Source organism: Phyllobates terribilis, unplaced genomic scaffold (genome assembly GCF_046119375.1).
Source record: "Phyllobates terribilis strain yellow unplaced genomic scaffold, ASM4611937v1 Scaffold_7__3_contigs__length_470593459, whole genome shotgun sequence".
Taxonomy (NCBI): Eukaryota; Metazoa; Chordata; class Amphibia; order Anura; family Dendrobatidae; genus Phyllobates; species Phyllobates terribilis.
The window spans coordinates 396755001-396773997 of NW_027362767.1; the positions used below are offsets into that span (position 1 = coordinate 396755001).

At 50.0% G+C, this 18997-nt stretch overlaps 1 pseudogene; it reads right to left on the bottom strand.

The window, feature by feature from the left end:
* Window positions 1-13723, bottom strand: part of LOC141155536 (cytochrome P450 2B9-like) — a 49471-nt pseudogene extending 35748 nt beyond the window's left edge.
* Window positions 13724-18997: the final 5274 nt, after the last annotated feature.

An 18997-nucleotide genomic window follows, 5' to 3' on the forward strand; every position in this document is an offset into this window, starting at 1 on the left:
CAACCAACAGGTACTTGGAAGGTAATTCTGATCCCAGTCTCTTCATGCCTTAGATGCAGCTGTACATACAACTATTGCATCTCAGCTATGTAATTAGTGAGTGAGGATTTCCTTAAAGCGCACCTGTCAGCAGGATTGTGCTTAATAAACCACATACACTGTCAGGTTGGTGACATTACACTGAGTAAAATGATACCTTTGTTGATGAAATCCGTCCTGTGATTCCTGCACCCAAATTATTTTTCCAAAAGCAAAATGGCGCCTCTGTGTGCACAGTAGCATATCTCAGCAATCTCCACTGATCATAGAAATACAGAGACTGTCAGACATTATTACTGTTATCATGCACGATACCTGATTAGATATAAAATCCGATGGTCATGGTAATCATAACTGGATGAAATATTTGCCTTAAACTGACGCTCAAAATATTTTGACATTTTTCTTTGTGTGACCATAGTCATGAAGTTATAAGTGACTGTCATAAAAATATTAAGAAAATATTAAGGGTTTCTATCTCCCACTGAAATTCCTCACCCCCCCCTCCTCCTTACCATTTGTCAGAGCGGTAGTGGTATCTATTTTACATCTTTTAATTCAATAAACTTCTACCTTTTAATTGAACTTTGTTGTATCTTTAGTCCTGGCAGTTTTTTATATTTTTGGATCTAATTCTAAATTGGGCAGCGCTATTTGGTATTACTAAGAAGGATTGTGCATGTTCAAATCCAGTATGCCTGACCCTTCTTCTCCTAACATCTGTCATTTGGGAAGAATTAGAGCACCCACATACACATTAGATGGCAGCCAGTTTGGGCAACATTCATCTAATGTTTATGACTCCCTAAAAATGTCAGCATGGAAAAGGTGGTACACTTGCATCTACTTAGGGCATTAGGTTTGAGATGAGGCAAGTGACGAGCCCCCTGGGCCTGTGTTGTGCAGGGGAACCCAGAATCAGGCCTGTTGTAGAATGCTGGGGGTTGTAGTCTCCGTGTGGTGGTGACCCGGTCCGTGCCCAGGGTGGTCAAACCAGTGGCAGTCTTAATGTATAGCAAATGTCCGACTACGCCACCCGTGGATTGCGGTCAGTAGGGACCGCCGCTGCGCTGCCGACCACTGAGGCTGATGTTGTTTGCGCAGCCGAGTATGGGATAACTCCCCACGGGAGAAGTATTGCCTCAGGGCAGCTAATGTGAGAGATGATGGGAGTGATGGTGTGAGGGTCCCAGTGCTAATGGTGCTGGTGCGGCAAGTAATCACAGAGACGTGAGGTGCAGTTCAGGGTCTTTACTGATGGTACAAGGCAGACCCTCCCGGGAGTACTGGCTAGTATAAGGGGCCTGGTCAGTCTGCGAGCAAGCAGGAGTTCCCCTTGCCAGGTGGAGTTGTAGGCCTCCCCGTTTATCTGCACTCTTCCTGGCTACCTTGCTGTCAGCGGTTACAAGTAGCCCACGTCCCTGAGTATACCGTGTGGTGCTCACCCGTATGGCTGGTGACTTGGGGCCTTCTGTTAGCCTCCGCTCCTGGATGGCGGCGCTGGTCCCTTCTTTGTGACTGAGCCTCCGGGCTTCTATGGCCAGAGGACCTGGAATCCCCTGCCGGTTGGTTTCTGCTGCTGGGTATATATCAGTCCCCACAGCCTCGGACTCCTGTGTCCGGTTTTAGTAACTTCAGCCAGGGCGAGCTATATCTCTGCTCAAAGCCCCTGGCCTTCAGCTGCTGCTCCTACAGAGCTCCTGTTCTCACTTTCCCTCTCCAGGCTCTGACTGCTCTGCTTGTTCTGCAGGCTCTGTCTCACCTAATCCCGCCCCAGACCCAGTTTATAAGGGCAGATTCCTCCCCTCCCAGGTCTGGGTGGGCCGTGTTGCATGCTTAGGGCTCATGACCAGAGAAACCTCCCACTTGCTCTCAGACATAATATCTCTATTACTGTGGCAACCAGACCCCTGGGGTGTCACATTCCCCCCTAGTAAATTTTAGTACTCCGGGACTAAACACATTTTTAAAACATAATAACAGGGTATAAACAATAATACGATAACATATTTACAAGAAGCTTTAGTTCTTTAAAGGTCACGGCGTGTCCGCAACCGGGTGTCCATATCACCCAAGGTGAAGTTTTTGAAACAAGAGGGTGTCCATGTCACCCAAGGTGAAACTTTAAGCGAAGTACGGGACCTGTCCAAAGCAAACCCCTTGCGTTGTCCTTGGGCGTGGCTGCAAGGGTAGACTAACTACTTTGGGCCGCTTGGAGGCCACGCCAGACAGGTTTTCTCTTCCGCGGCCGTCTTCGCAAGAGGCACCAAGGTGCAACTATCTACAAAACTGTTCCGGTTATCCAGCGTCCATAACCTGTTAGTCCATAAAAATCTGCAGGGTAACTGAGAAACCTAATTAATAACAGGCAACAAACATAAACCATAAACAGTTAACAGATAAATTCGCAGTGCATTAGTTTAGATTCTCCAGCGAGCGGGCATCTGACCTCTAGTGACTCTAGTGGACCTACGGAGCTCACTAACTGGTTCTGCACTACAGGGTGTAGGAGGTGTTATGGGTAAGCTGGGCAGCTGTCTGCGCACTCTTTGGCTCACTAGGGGCACGGCAGGCTCACTACTAGCAGAGGGTTGATCCTCCTGTACTGCTGGTGTGGACTCTTCTGCCTCTTGGGCCGGCTGCTCTTCCAGCTCTACCGGTTCCTCTGTAGGCACTCGCGGGGCTGGCTGGAGAAAGGTGAGGACGGGTACCACGACAGCGCCGTTTACTTGTGTCCAAGACCGGGGGAAGTCTCCGAGTACGGTACTGATCATTTCTTCCCTTTCCTCTGCGGGTTGAGGGTTTCCTTGATCTTCTTCAGGGCTTTGCAGCTGCTCGGGACACTTCTTCAGGTGGTCTCTGGAGACAATGGCTGTGGTTTCTCCTCCATCCTTACTGATTACGCAGATTTTTGGGTTCTCATGGCTTGATGGCAGTACGGTGTACGGGTCCTTCTCCCACTGGTCGTCCAACTTGTGGAGCCGCCTCTTCCTCTTCAAGACCTGCTCTCCAGGTACCAGGGGAACAGCGGGAGCATACTGGTTATAAGCCTTCTCTTGCCTTTCTCTAGCTTGAGACAGACTTCGCTCGACGCTCTCCTGTACTTTCCGATACTGCTGCTGCCGTTCTGTATCCCAGTCTGCCTCTGGCGAGGTGTCCTCAGGCGTCAGGACTCCCATATCCAGGTCAATAGGCAGCTTACCAGGTCTTGCTCTCATTAGGTAAGCCGGGGTACAGTTGGTGGAACCTACAGGGATGTGGTTATACAGGTCCACCAGATCGGGCAGTTTCTCAGGCCACAGACTGCGTTCTTCCAGGGGCAATGTTTTTAGCAGATCTATCACCACCTGGTTCATCTTCTCGCAGAGTCCATTGGTTTGAGGGTGATAGGGCATGGTTCTTATCTTCTTGCAGCCATACAGGTTGCAGAACTCCTGGAAGACCTCCGCTTCGAAGGCTGGTCCTTGGTCTGTCAACACTTGGTCCGGGTACCCGTGTGGACGGCAGAAGTGCTGCTGGAAGGCTCTAGCTGCTGTTTGAGCCGTTAAGTCCTTGACCGGGACCACCACCAGGAACCGGGAGTAATGATCTACGATTGTGAGGGCGTAGACATACCCAGATCTGCTTGGAGCCAGTTTCACATGGTCCAGGGCTACCAGTTCCAGTGGCTGTCTGGTGATGATGGGCTGCAGGGGGGTCTTCTGGCTGGCTCGGTCTTTTCTTCTCAGGTGGCACGGGCCACAGTCTCTGCACCACCTCTCGATGGCTCCTCTCATGCCTACCCAGTAGAACCGTTCACGCAACAAGAACTCCAGCTTCTTCCATCCGAAATGCCCTGCTCCGTTGTGGTATGCCTCCAGAACCATAGCCGCGTCTCGTCTTGGGACCACTACCTGCCAGGTCAACTCATGTGTTCGAGAGTTAACCATTCTCTGGCACAGCTTCTCCCTGTAGAGGAACAGCTTACTTTTCTCCTTCCACAGTTGCTTGGTCTCCTCCGGAGCATCTGGGTCAAGACGGGCATCGGCCTGGGTCAGCATTTCCTTCACCAAATGGACTGCGGGATCACTGTCTTGCGTCTCCGCCCAGTTGTAGTGGGGCAAGGGATTGAACGTCACGGAGCGCCTGTCCTTCACACGGTGGGAATACAGGGTAATCCCATGACGGTGGAACGCAGGGAGCTCAACTTCTTCCAGATCTTCTGGATCTTCCCCTACGTCCGGTAAGTTCGGCATTCTAGACAGGGCATCCACGTTGGCATTTGAGCGTCCTGCCCGGTATTTGATGGTGAATTCAAAGTTGGACAGGCGGGCCATCCATCTCTGTTCCAGGGCACCGAGCCTTGCAGTGTCCAGGTGTGTCAACGGGTTGTTATCCGTGTACACAGTGAATTTGGAGGAGGCAAGGTAATGCTTGAAACGTTCGGTCACTGCCCACACTACTGCTAGGAACTCCAGCTTGAATGAGCTATAATTCTCAGGGTTCCTCTCCGTGGGCTGTAGCTTTCGGCTGGCGTAAGCGATTACCTGTTCTTTCCCTTGCTGGATCTGGGACAGTACGGCTCCTAGCCCGATGTTGCTTGCGTCCGTGTGGAGGATAAAGGGCTGGCTGTAGTCTGGATATGCCAGGATTTCATCCCCCGTGAGGGCCATCTTCAGCTGGCAGAAGGACTCCTCTTCCAGCTTTTCCCACCTAAAGGGCGGCTTCTGGTTTTTGGCTTTCCGAGATTGACCTATCAGGAGATCCTGCATAGGGGCTGCCATTTTGGTGAAACCGGGAATGAATCTTCGGTAGTAGCCTACCAACCCGAGGAACTGCCGCACTTCCTTTATGCTGGAGGGTCTTGGCCAGTCCTTAATCACGGTGATCTTATCAGGGTCAGGAGCCACTCCGTCAGCACTCACCACGTGTCCCAGGTATTGCACCTTTGGTTTCAGGAGGTGACACTTGGAGGGTTTCACCTTTAGGCCGTAGTTTGCCAGAGCTTCGAACACTTCTGCCAGGTGTTTCAGGTGGTCCTCGTAGGTCTTGGAATAGACGATGACATCGTCCAGGTATAACAGGACCGTCTCGAAGTTCCGGTGTCCCAGACAGCATTCCATCAACCGTTGGAAGGTTCCTGGTGCGTTGCAGAGCCCGAACGGCATACAGTTAAATTCGCTGAGACCCATCGGGGTGGTGAATGCGGTCTTCTCCCGGTCCGCCTCTGCTACAGGAACCTGCCAGTACCCGCTAGTGAGATCCAAAGTAGAGAAGAAGTTAGCAGATTTTAATGCAGCTAAGGACTCTTCTATCCTTGGTAACGGGTACGCATCTTTGTGTGTGATACGGTTGACCTTCCTGTAGTCTACACACATTCTCATGGTGTTGTCTTTCTTTTTCACTAAGACTAGTGGAGCTGCCCAGGGGCTACAGCTGTCCCTGATTACCCCAGCCTCCTTCATGTCTCTAAGCATCCCCTTGGCGTGTTGGTAGTGTGCCGGGGGTACGGGTCGGTATCTCTCCTTTATGGGAGGATGGTCTCCCGTTGGGATGTGATGTTCTACCCCCTTTACTCGCCCAAAGTCTAGCGGGTGTTTGCTAAACACTCTCTCGTACTCTCGAACCACCCGATAGACTCCCTGTTTCTGGTGTGAGGGAGTGGAGTCAGTACCCAAATGTAGTTGCTGACACCAGTCCTCCATTGGTTTCTTAGAGCCGTTACCTTCCTCTGGTTGAGATGGAGGCAAGGGTTCCAGGGCCTGTACAGAATTCTGGTTTATGGTGAACAATTTGGCTAGCGTGGCATACCGGGGCAGGTATACTTCTCTCTCCCCGATATTTATGATGCGAACGGGCACCCTCCCATGGTGTACATCAACCACCCCCCATGCCGTCAAAATGGTGGGCCTACTGTCTGAGTAGACGGGTTCTACCATTGCTTGGTAGTCTCTACCTCTTAGACCAATAGCTGCCCGGCACCAAATCATCATCTCACTTTTTGGGGGCATGGCAATAGGGAACGGGTCACACATTCTCACGCTACCTATCTCACCACCAGATAGTTCCACCTGTTGCCGCTTCATCAGTGCCTGGATCTCTTTTTGGAGCACACGCTGCTGGCCGGAACTGGCGTTCTTGGCAACCTGCTGTAAAATGAGAATCACCTCTGCAAGACAATTTTCAATCACATTAGTTCCCAAGGTTATTCTAGGGTGACTCTCATGACGGTCTATGTCCACTATAATCAGTCCTTGTGCCGCCAGTTCGACTTTACCGATCTTAATGGTCACCTCTTTGAATCCCACCTGCGGCACGGGCTGAACATTGCTGGCGATGATACTCAGGTCATCATCTGGGTAGCGGGTTATGTCCGAGTCATTCCAGTACTGTTTAAAGAGCACGTACGGGATGGTGGTCACCTGTGACCCAGTGTCTAGTAGGGCACTCATAGGAATGCCATCCAGTACCACAGGCAAGATTGAACGTCCCCCTACGTATTTATCACGCCAGTTTGATGGGCCTGATGGTCTTATGCCTCGGGGTTGGCCCTCTACCCCAGGTTGTGCCCATTTAAATGACAGTACCTTGCCACATGTCCAGGTTGATTGCAGCGGCGGCAGATGGGTCGTCCGTCCTCGTTGTATCTGTCGCTGGGTCTTCCTCTGGCCGGTGGGGTCCTCCTCAGTCGGCGCCACGGGACGTCCTCCGGTCCGGATGCCAGCTGGATCTTTCCTGAAGAAGAGACCTGTAAAGACTGCACAGTTCTGGTTAGCGCGGCAACGCTCTTAGTCAGCTCTTGGACCTGATGGTGCAGGTCTGTAGCCTGGTCACTGTTTAAAGCCTGCGCATCAGCTCCCACAGGCCCTGCAGACAAGGGCGCCGTCTCCTGGTGGTAAGTGATAGCAGGGCGCCTGTGGGTCACAGCGCCACCTGGTGCCGGTTCTCGGAGCACCCGGATGGCTCTGTCCTTGAACTGTGCAAAGTCCAGGTCAGGGTCCTGTAAGGCCATTGCCCGCAACTGGGTTCGGTGGGCATTGCACAGTAGACCCTCAATAAATTGTTCAGTCAACAGCTTATCTTCATTTCCCACGCTGTTAGGGTCTGCCTGCTTAATGGCTCTCAGGGCCTCTTGTAGGTTTAGAGCATAGTCTCTTATACTCTCATGTGCCCGCTGTTTACACCCGTAAAATCTGAGCTTTATTTCGGCTGAAGTGCGGGTATCAAATGTGTCTTTCAGCCGGGCTAGTATTTCTCTGACAGTCCTCTTCCTCCCAGGTGGCCAGGACTTTACCTCCCTTTGGGCTGCCCCGATTAATTGGGCCACCAGGATGCTCACTTTGTGCTCTTCTGTGAGGTGGTACACCTGGAAGAGGCTATCCAGTCTTTCTCTAAAGTCATTTAGAGTATGTGACTCCCCTGAGTACTGGGGTAGCCAGGTTGCCCCCGGGATATAGGGCATGGTGAATGGCATGACTGCTGCAGCGGTTGCGCTGGCGGTGGCTGTGGCAATGGAGCTCCCCTCGGTATCCGGCATCCTCCTCCCCCCTAGTGGACCGTGGCCTACCTTGCGATGCTCTTCTTCCGTAGGCCGCGGCTCCGCAGTCGATCGTCGGGGTTGAGGACCTGGCGTCGCGCTCCGATGACGTCAGCGTCGCTCTTTCTCCCTTCCAGGACCTTGCGCAGCGTCAGAGCGTGGGGCGGAGCTTCGTATCTCGCTCGCTTTCGGCGTCCACGCCCCTCTTCTTCCCGTGCGGCGTCCCGAAGATGGCATCCGAAGGCGGGAAGCAGCTGCGGATGGCGGGAAGAAGGCAGAAGACTGCGGGAAACGGTCCAAGATGGCGTCTGATGGCGGGAAACAACTCCGGACGGCGGGAAACTTCACCACAGGTAAGTATAAAAGTCTCTTTTTCAGACACGCAGTACCCGGTGGTTGCGGGCACGAAATCCTGCCGACTACGCCAAAGTTGACGCGCCCCCTGGGCCTGTGTTGTCCAGGGGAACCCGGAACCGGGCCTGTTGTAGAATGCTGGGGGTTGTAGTCTCCGTGTGGCGGTGACCCGGTCCGTGCCCAGAGTGGTCAAACCAGTGGCAGTCTTAATGTATAGCAAATGTCCGACTACACCACCCGTGGATTGCGGTCAGTGGGGACCGCCGCTGCGCTGCCGACCGCTGAGGCTGATGTTGTTTGCGCAGCCGAGTATGGGATAACTCCCCACGGGAGAAGTATTGCCTCAGGGCAGCTAATGTGAGAGATGATGGGAGTGATGGTGTGAGGGTCCCAGTGCTAATGGTGCTGGTGCGGCAAGGAATCACAGAGACGTGAGGTGCAGTTCAGGGTCTTTACTGATGGTACAAGGCAGACCCTCCCGGGAGTACTGGCTAGTATGAGGGGCCTGGTCAGTCTGCGAGCAAGCAGGAGTTCCCCTGGCCAGGTGGAATTGTAGGCCTCCCCGTTTATCTGCACTCTTCCTGGCTACCTTGCTGTCAGCGGTTACAAGTAGCCCACGTCCCTGAGTATACCGTGTGGTGCTCACCCGTATGGCTGGTGACTTGGGGCCTTCTGTTAGCCTCCGCTCCTGGATGGCGGCGCTGGTCCCTTCTTTGTGACTGAGCCTCCGGGCTTCTATGGCCAGAGGACCTGGAATCCCCTGCCGGTTGGTTTCTGCTGCTGGGTATATATCAGTCCCCACAGCCTCGGACTCCTGTGTCCGGTTTTAGTAACTTCAGCCAGGGCGAGCTATATCTCTGCTCACAGCCCCTGGCCTTCATCTGCTGCTCCTACAGAGCTCCTGTTCTCACTTTCCCTCTCCAGGCTCTGACTGCTCTGCTTGTTCTGCAGGCTCTGTCTCACCTAATCCCGCCCCAGACCCAGTTTATAAGGCAGATTCCTCCCCTCCCAGGTCTGGGTGGGCCGTGTTGCATGCTTAGGGCTCCTGACCAGAGAAACCTCCCACTTGCTCTCAGACATAATATCTCTATTACTGTGGCAACCAGACCCCTGGGGTGTCACACAAGCACCCAAAGATTTGGCTTTGCCCACTCTTCTACCTTAAGTAATTTCTTAAAAAGAGGCTGTTATATGGAATAATTTCAAAATACTCCTTTTTTGTCATAGGATAGGGAGAAAATGGTAGTGTGTAATTAGCTCTGGAAACAGTGCTGAAGCCTGATATTGGCATATAAGCACATAGGCTTTTGACATCCAGCGTCTGCCTGTGCACATAACCCTGTTGAGCAGATGAAAATTCTCTATGGAAAAATCAAACAATGCAAAAGAAAACTTCTAAAAAATCTCAGTAAATGGCTAAAATATGTCTATGGGGTCCAATGGGTGCTGACAATATCCGTGTTTTGAAAGATCCATCAAAAAGTTGAGTTTCCATAAAAAGCGACATGAGTAGCGCATTACATAGTATATCTATGCTCCTTAACATTGAGATAGTAACACCAAGAAGAAAAAAAGTTGCGGAATTATGTAAATCAGAGGATGGATAGACATGGTAATGGTCTGAAAATCATGAAAAAATGGAAATTACATTTTCAAAACATCTCGATTTATTCAGTATTGATTATGATTGCCACAATCAGAAATCCCTGCACTTAGAATCTTGGCAGTCTTGTACAATCTTTATATTCCCCCTACACACCTTTGTACTTCATGAATCTCTCAGCCAGACATTGAGTCTCTTCTTGGATCCTCTCCTCAACGCTCCTTTTGCCCATACCAAAACTCCCCAAGGTAATAAGAGAGAATCGTCGTATTGTTTTCCACCTCTCTCCATTACTCAGGGAGATACCTACAACAAGATGCAGAAGAAAGGTGTCATGACTCTGTTGCGGGTATCCCGGGGCCAGGGTCTCCTTCCCTGTCCCTAACTCTAGAGGCGCTCTAGCTGGCCCTGTAACCCGGATTACTTCTGAAGGTGTAGATGCTGGGGCCATGTACCTTGTCTGAGCGCCTCAATCCACCCTCAGTCTGATCCCTTCCCCCACCCAGGGAAGTGTGGAGTAGTAGTGTATGGCGGGACACCAACCAGACTAACAAGGTAATACAAACCGGGCTAAAGGAAAATACCAATCATACTAATATATGCACACAAACAATAGAGGTTAACACCGGGGAGTTGAGGATTGGGAAAAAAAAAATAGGAGAAGAAGAGGATTACACACAACCTAAACTACACAACAGTCTTCGCTTAAATCCTCCAAACGTCTTCTGAAACAAACAACTCTCCACCACACTCCTAGCACCATTCAGCAGAAGCTAGATCTGGCAATGACTCCAAGCCAAAGCCCACAATATATAGGATAGGGGAGTGGCTAACACTGGACAGCTGAGAGCCTTAATGCAGGTAAGCTTCCAGGAGCTCACAACTGAGCAGATTAAACTCTGCCCTGCTTAAAGAAACCTGCACCATTAAATATGAAAGTGAAAGTCTTCTAGTGAGTGTAGGAGTGGGGGGAATCAGAGGCTGCTGTCTTCTGGCTCCTCTCTGTCACGGTAAACTCGTGATAAAAGGCAACTGAGCCATAAACCTTGCAGGCACTTTCCAGTGATGGTGACATCTCACGTTCTGCTCCCTATTCCCTCTATCTTTACAAATCACCAAATATGTCCAAAATACATGTCCAGACAAATGAAGCAATGGATTGTGTACTTTTTAGCTTACCATAATCTTTAAACAATATTTTGTTCATTTTTAAGTTTCCTCGGTCACTAAATACATCACTATGGTCCACCAGGGCCTCTCTAAAAGTGTTGTAACCAATAAGTATGATCCCACGGTAGTTGGCGAGATAGGTGGTGTACACGGGTCCATAGATCTTGCTTAGCTGTAGAGAGAGATGAAATGATAGTAAAAACAGCGTGTCCCTGTAATGTAAATGACACCGTCTTTTCATTTTGGAAATTTAGTGAGTCTGTAATAAGCTTTATGCTGGGGAAGATTCGGAAGACTTCTATGCACATGTAGTTTTGTGATGCAGTTTTCGGCCGTGCCTTTTTTACAGATGACTTTTAAAAATTTACATTTGTAAACCATAAAACCACAGCAAATCACAGTAAAACAAAATGGAGTTTAGGATGAAGTATTGATGGTGCTGTCAAATACCTGTCATTTAACTATTCCCTTATACCGATGGCAGAACTACCATACAAGCATACCTGCCAACAGTCCCAATATTGCCACTGTCTCAGTTTGTTTTATATTCAATGCCAGAAAATTTAGAGTAAAAAAGGGACAGCGTTCATGTGAACCCCAGCAAAAATTGGGCATTCTGTAGCCCTATGGGAGAAATCACAACTTGACAAGGGAGATCAGTTCTCCAAGTTCACTTGGTTTCCTCTATAAGAAGGCACAACCTCTACACTACAAAATCAGAAGAAAGAATAGAAGAACAGTCTCTCAAAAGTTTTGAGATCTCCTTTTCACAGATGTGCTTGCCCAAGTGTCAGCTCTTTGACTCGGTATCTCACAAGTTCATTCAGGTCATCCTCAGTTATCACTTAACTCTCAATTCCTCACAAACATTGGTTCTTCTGCTTCAGTAACTCACTCCTTTGCAGTATCCTTTCTTACAGCAACCTCACATACAGACTGTCTGGGGGCTCTGTCAGTGGTAGGCTGGCAGCACCTAAAAGGGCTTCCATGGACAGGCTTTGCTCTGGTGACTTCATCTAACAGATCCAAGTCGTATCCTTTATGGATCTTGACTTAACAAGGGCCTCTAGGCTGACTCCATGAAGTGGCTGTGGGCAGTGGAGTAAACTGTCAGAGGATGGTCAGAAAGCCAAGTCAGTGTCAAGAGGTCATAAATAGGGACAGAGTCATCAGGCAGAAGATTAATCAAAACACAAGCGAAGGTCAGGAACAGGAATTAAACGGATTAAACAGGAGTCGGGAAATGGGAGCAGGATAAGTAGAATTTATAACTGGCAGCTTAAAGCGGGGAGCTAGGGGTTTATATAATGAATAGCCCAGACCAAGGCTCACAAAAGAGAGTACATGAGAAGACCAAGTTGAGGAATTAACCCCTTCGCTCTCTGCCTGGATGGCACTACAAGGTCCAGAATCTCAAACAGAACTCCTACATCGTGATCCCATGTCACCAGCAATGAAGACCCAATGCTGCCCAGCGACAGAAGTAGAGGGAGTGGCTACATAAATGGGTGCTGTGGATAGGCATTCACATCTTGAGAACTCACTTTGTATTCCTTTACTGTCACAGAATGGTAGTCACTCTCTTCTTACAGACACTCAGTGTTCTTCACCCACTACAATCACAAGTACAATCTCTTCTCCAGTGACATAGTCTGGGGCTGCACACTGTAAACTACTAATGTGCCTGTCTTCCACCTACATTGCACATGCTATTCAGGATGCGGATCTCCAAACTGCTGAAAATGCCCTCTGAGACTGACCCCAAGTGGCAGGAAATGGAGGCCTTTATATCTCCTGACATACTTGGAGCGTTCTGACGTTTACTGCCTCACTCGTCTAACATACATCAACACCGATCAGCATTTACTCACAACATACAGGCAACGTGTTACTACAACCACTAATTGAGAAGTTCACAGAGCCACTTTTGCCCTCCCATGGGATAGCAGTCTGGAGCCACATGGCTGAATACCATCCCTGCACACTTCCCAATTGGCATCCACTACAGTTGAGCAAAAGCCTTAGCCTGGAATTCAGTCTAGTCATCTGTGGTAGCTGAACAGGTGGAGTCTTCACTTTTGTGGCCAACAACCTGGTCCAGGCGTCCTCCTGGCGCCTCGGGCATCTATAAGCCCCCGTGACAATGTACATTTTGACTTTGTGGGGTTTAGTAAATATCTAGTATGCAGAAGTAAAGAACTCCTGTGATACAAGGATGACCAGGGAAGCACAAAAGGTATTGCTCAGCTCTGCTGCCCACTCATACATATCATAAATGCAACAAGGCAAATTTAATAAGTATGCAGAGAGTTTGGTTTGCCCATTCACTAACACGGAGGAAGCATCATTTAAATGTAACAACAGTGAGTGGGAGAAAGACGGCCCAACGACAACATCACAAGCTGTCTCTTGTGAGAGAATTTTGAGTCTGGGAAGACCACCAGGCCATTGAAGCTGCGATCTTAATCAACTAATGTTTGGTCAAAAGCATCTACTGGGGCATCATATTGTGGTCATTTCAGCGAATGTTCATAAATACATCTTGTAGCATTACTGTATGAACCTCTAGCGCCCTCTAGTGGTCACCTTATGACAATGGAGCTAATAGCGCTAAATTTAATCAAGTCCTATGACATTAACCAGTCAGGGTGAGATATTGACCCCAAGAGCATACAAGTCATTCGGAGCATTACAGCTACAGAGAGGACTGGGAATATAATACTTATAGTACTCAACAAGAAATGTCTCATGGCTAATGTCTTTCCTGTATTAACTAAACGTGAAATGATAAAAATATGGAAATTTACCTTAATGAAGCACTTTGGCATTTCTGTGGTGCTGATCTGTAAGGTATTCCCCAGGACGGGTACAGGGATGGGACCAGGGGGCAGGTTCTTCACATTTACCCTTTTCCACCATTTTAGCAGGTAGATAATCAGGGTGACCACTGTGGTCAGGATCAGAGTAGATGCAATATTCAGCACCATGATCACACAAAATACAAATACTAAGAGAGAGAGAGCGCAAAGCCCAATAGGGTTACACCTATAGGCATAGGGAATAATAGTAAAATGGTGGTTCTCACCTGGTTGGGTTGTGTGAGGACACAACTACCATAACATATAAAAGGCAGCTGCAGCGGATCTCCAATAGGTGTCCCACTGGACCAGAATAAATCCAAAGGCGGTGAAGGTAGAGATATACGTCCGCGCCGCTGAATAATCCTCAAATCAGGAACATATAATAAAATCCATGTTTATTGGTAAATGCCTACGCGTTTCTGGGTGTTCTACACCCCTTTATCAGGGCAGATATATCTGTTGGTGCCCTGATGAAGGGGTGTGGAACACCCAGAAACGCGTAGGCATTTACCAATAAACAAGGATTTTATTATATGTTCCTGATTTGAGGATTTTTCAGCGGCGCAGACGTATATCTCTACCTTCACCGCCTTTGAAAATACAAATACTGGAAGGTCATGGAGTTGTTTCCGTACAGTTGCACGTGACCGAAAAGAGTAGACAATGATCTTTGCAACAAGGAGCAAGCCTCTTTAACATGTAGCTATTGTAAACCGGTCAGGTCTGGGATCATATTACACTTGGATTGCATAAGACCAGGCAGCCTCAGCTATTATGTGTAGTAGTAATGCAGTGTCTCATTTATTCAGGTGCGGACACAGATAGAAGAGGCCACTGTGCAAGAACAATATATGGGCCCTTTGCAGTCCAATAGGTCATTATGCGCAATGCCACCTGCTTTGGAGATGGTACTGGTCCTCCTTACCTCTTGGACCACTGTGCAGCTGCACAGGTTGCACCAATGGTGTATCTGCCCCTACATTTAGTGCTATACATTATAGGTGGTGTTTACATGTGCCCCCCATAACAGTAGTCTGCATTATCTGGAGCACAGCTAGGCTTAAAATACTTCCGTTCTTGAGAAGAGAGTGGATATGATAAATTGCAAAGTTTGTTTTTAAAAACACTTTGCAATTTTACCCATTGGAGACCTTGACAATAAGAGGTGATTCAGACGTCAGTGATTTTTCATAGGTGTTTGAAGGCCAAAATCAGGAGTGGAACATATAGAGAAAAACTATAATTGAAAGATTGACACCTGTTCTGTGTTTTGGAGACTCTCCTGGTTTTGGCACAAAAACATTGATGAAAAATTACTGACTTCTGAATGAGCCCTAACCCTTTATTAAACTTTAAGAAAAGTGCAGACGGCCGTAGATTCTCCTCATCCGAGATAATTGGGCCGATTATGCAAATCACACTCTGACCGGAGTTTGATCAGAGTGTCAGCACAGTGTGATCCGATTTTTTTGAATGAGGAGAAGATGGAGAAAAAAAATTCATCATCTTCTCCATTCTGTCAGTCCATGGAAATCGGATTGCACTCAGATGTCATTTCAGTAAAGTCTGATGTTTTCCACGCACTCATTGACTTGCATGGTCAAGTGCGATAAGAATATCAGATCAAACTTGGGCATGAAGCGACAAAGACAAGGATAAAATTTGACATGTGCATGGCCCCATAGACTACCATTGGTCCAAGTGCGATCCGATGTTTTGTCGGATGGAACTCATACAGCAAAAATGCTTGCCTGCGCCTGCTCTAATGTGAAATAACGATTTAATTAAACCCCAATAACTTTACATAATAAAGTGTGTTGCTGAATTAAGCAAGCTTTCTTGTTGAGTGCAGCGCTGCATCTCATTGTGTGTGTAGAAAGCAGTCACACTGTTATTATGAAGCAGACTTCCTGTCCTGTCTACTCGTGACCTACTAAGGCTGCCAAGATGGATCTGAGAATGCAAAGAATGCTTCCAAAAAAATAGAGAGACTATGAGAAGCCAAAGTGTTTACTGGAGCAGGGCTAGGACTGCAGTCTGAATATCAGTTGGGTAAAAGGAATGTCCAGCAAAACAACTTTCTTGCCCCTGGCAATAGGAAGATCACAAACTGTCCTGCTGCTTTGACACCCGGGAATGAAGTGTCTGGAATCTAATAACACTGCTCTTCACATAATCTTTATGTATATTTCAATGTAATTGATACATGGATCTTCTGGGTACTTCATTACTTAATGCTCTTATCTCTCGTTATACTGTCCTTTTACAGTTCTGAATTGGTCACATTAATAGCTGCTCAACCTGTGCTGTAAGTACTCATAGAGAATGGTCTCTCAGCAGATATTTCAGATATCTACTCTAAAGGCAGAATAGACTAGAGGGGGAGTGTGGCGCCCCTGAGAGTTCGGTCACCACAGAGGTACTGCACCTCTCCCAGAGGTGTGGTGTCTCCCTTCTCTCAGGTAAGGAGGGAGTGCTGCATGGAACCCCAACACCTGCATCCAACACTACACTACCCTAGGCCAGCAGGAGGGGCAAGACGCAATGTAGTTTTCTGCTGAGCCCTGACCTGGGCTGGGGTGGGGGGAACCCAATGTTAGGGGGAACCAGTAGTGTGTGTGGGTGAAGGAAGAAGTTCATGGGAGCGCTCATACAGTAAAGATATAAAATAGGGAAGCCATCTTAGGGTGGCAGTCTAGTAGTTGGTGAGCAGCTTGGGAGCAGAGTCTCTCTAGGAGCTCTGCTCCATTTCAATGGCCCGGGACTGAGGCCCAGGAGGGGAGCAGGGAGTAGGCTCCAATCTACTGAAGGGATCCTAGGGGGTACGGCTAGTGCAGGCGGCACCCGTACACCCCGAACCTGCCAAGTGTCAGGAGGATATAGGCCGCAAGAAGGGGACCAGCCCCTGGCCCAGTTGTGCAGCTTCAAGCCTCGGCTGGAAAAACCGGAGACTTCAGACTTCTATAGCAGAAGCCAAACCTCTCACTTCAATCCAAAGTAAGGTCGAGAAGGTCTGAGCAACTCCGACGGACAGGGGGACCCCGCAGCACCCGAATAGGATTCACAGTGAGAAGCGCAGGGCAGGAGGGAGTAAAGACCCAGCGTGAAGTCGGTCTAGGAAGGTACATATGAAAGTGGGGTTCTGCCAGGTACACCCGAGCTGCCTGAGAAAGGACTGAACCCCTACCTGGTGAACGCAGCGAGACGTGGGAGGCTAGCACCAGTACTGTACACCTGAGGAACTTGAACAGAACTGTGAGTAAACTCAGATGACTGCACTGAACTGCCTCCGTTCCTTCATTTCGCCGGTACCTTTTCCCTCCCTGCACTACAACGCCCAGCGCACCTCCTCCATTTTCTATTTTACACTGCCCTGAGGCCCGCTCCGCCTGTGGGGAGCCGTACCATCCTTTAGCTGCCCTGACATCTGCCTCAGAGGACTGTTGCAGCGCTGGTGATCCACACCAGACACCAGAGGTGGCGTCACGAACTCTCTGAACTTTCTACTAATAAGTGATACCCCTTTGTGCACTGACCGCCCTGGGCCAGCCACCGTGATCTCTCCCAAAGAGTACTCCACGGCCCTGGGGGCGAGTCATCTAACTGGCGTCACCAACAGGATACGTGACCAACCCGCCATCTGCGGGTATTGTGCGCCTAAAGGAGTGTTTTCCGTTCTGAATGTGGCGCCCGCCCCAGAAGAACGGGCGCCATTATGGGCGTGTTAAAGGACAACAAAATGGAGCCTCCCATCGTGGGCCGGGTCCCAGAATGGCGCCAAAAGCAGGCCCTGCCCCTTGCAACAGTGACTGTCCGCCTAGATGTGTCCGTCAAAGCGGGTGGGCCGTCACAGTGAGTGACCGACAGCAGATAGCCATGGGGCCGCCCCCAAAAGAGTAGAGGAGGCGGAGAGAAAGAATGGAGACAGGGGGTGGTCTCCACCTGTCTGGTCAGACCGCACCCAGCAGCCGAGATGGAAGCACGTGAAAGCTTAGCCTCCGCCTCAGGCCTGCCACGGCAACAAGCGACCCCCCTCACCAAGGAGGGAGAGAAGGAGAAGCTGTCCCTGGAGGACATGGAGTTCCTCGAAAATGAGGTTCTCGAGCTGGGCCAGCAGGTCGAGAGGGCCCAGCAGGCAGCGGTCGCCAAATGGAAAGGCGAGCTGCTGGAGAAGCTAAAAGCACGGCGGAAGGCAGCACCGGAAGTCAGCAGTGACGTTCCAGCCCCAGCGGAGAGCCAAGAGGCCGTGAAGAATACAGGCGTGCAAAAAGATAGTGGTCAATGGGGGTCGCCTGAGACTGCAAAAAGCACAACATATTGAATAAAGAGGTTAATTTTCTTTTAATAATCCTCCCAGGTGCTTTTTGCAGTCTCTGGCGCCCCCCATTGACCACTCTCTTTTTGCACACATATTATCGTTCCCAATTGGAGTCGTGGCTCGGGGCTGCAGGGAACTGCATGCACTCGTTATAACCAGGACCTTGATGATGTCATCGCCCATGTGATCGGATCTGCACCACGTGATCGGCAACCCGGCAACGATCATCATATACTACACATTGGGCACGGTGGCCATCACCTCCAGCACCAGAGGCTTCCAAACCTGGGTTGTGCGGTGTGCACAACCCATTCAAGGTGAGCAGCCCATTGTTATTTATACAAGCACTGCATTGTATATACAGGTTCACACAGGCACAGCGCTTCTCCTCCCCACCCCCTTTGTTTTTACGTGAAGAATACAGGAGCAGGTAGGAGAGAATCCCCAGTCCCGGACGCTGCCAGCGCCGACCTGCTCCTGGGCCTCTTCCACCCGCCTTCGCCATATACTGCCGTGCCCTGGTGGGAACAGGTGTGCCGCCTGGAACCTTCACCCCCGTGCGCGGAACCAGAGGGCTACCCACCTGAAGCTGTCCTGGAACTGCCGCCCACGGGCGCTGCACTGGAAGATCACATGCATAACGCCCGTCCGGAACCTCTGATCCCGGGCGCTGAAACTGCGGGCCTATTGCTGGGAGCCCTCCCGCCACCTCCTCCTCCGGCGCTGGAGTGGATCTATGGCGCGCCAGTCTTCGACTGGTCCACCCGCTACGAGGACCAGCAGCCGTGTCCACTCCTCCCGATGCCAGCGCCCCCGGTTGCCTGCCCTGGCGGAGAATAGATGTGCTGGGACAACCGGGGGGGGGACCTGATGGGGTTCTCCCAGGAAACCGAGACCGCCGCCCGGCAGAGGAAGGAGTTCTGTCGGCGGGAGCTCAGGCAGCTCGAAAAAGAGTGACGCGTGCGGGAGGTGCGCAGTGAGCGCCTGGAAGACCGAGACAAGGCCGCCAAGGCGCAAGCCCGTCAGGCGGAGACAGCCCACCCCAGCCCCGGTGAGGAAGGCCTCATCGTAAAATTTAATCTCAAGGCTGGGTGGGGCTTCATCCGTAGTCCCGAGTTTGACAGGGACATTTTCGT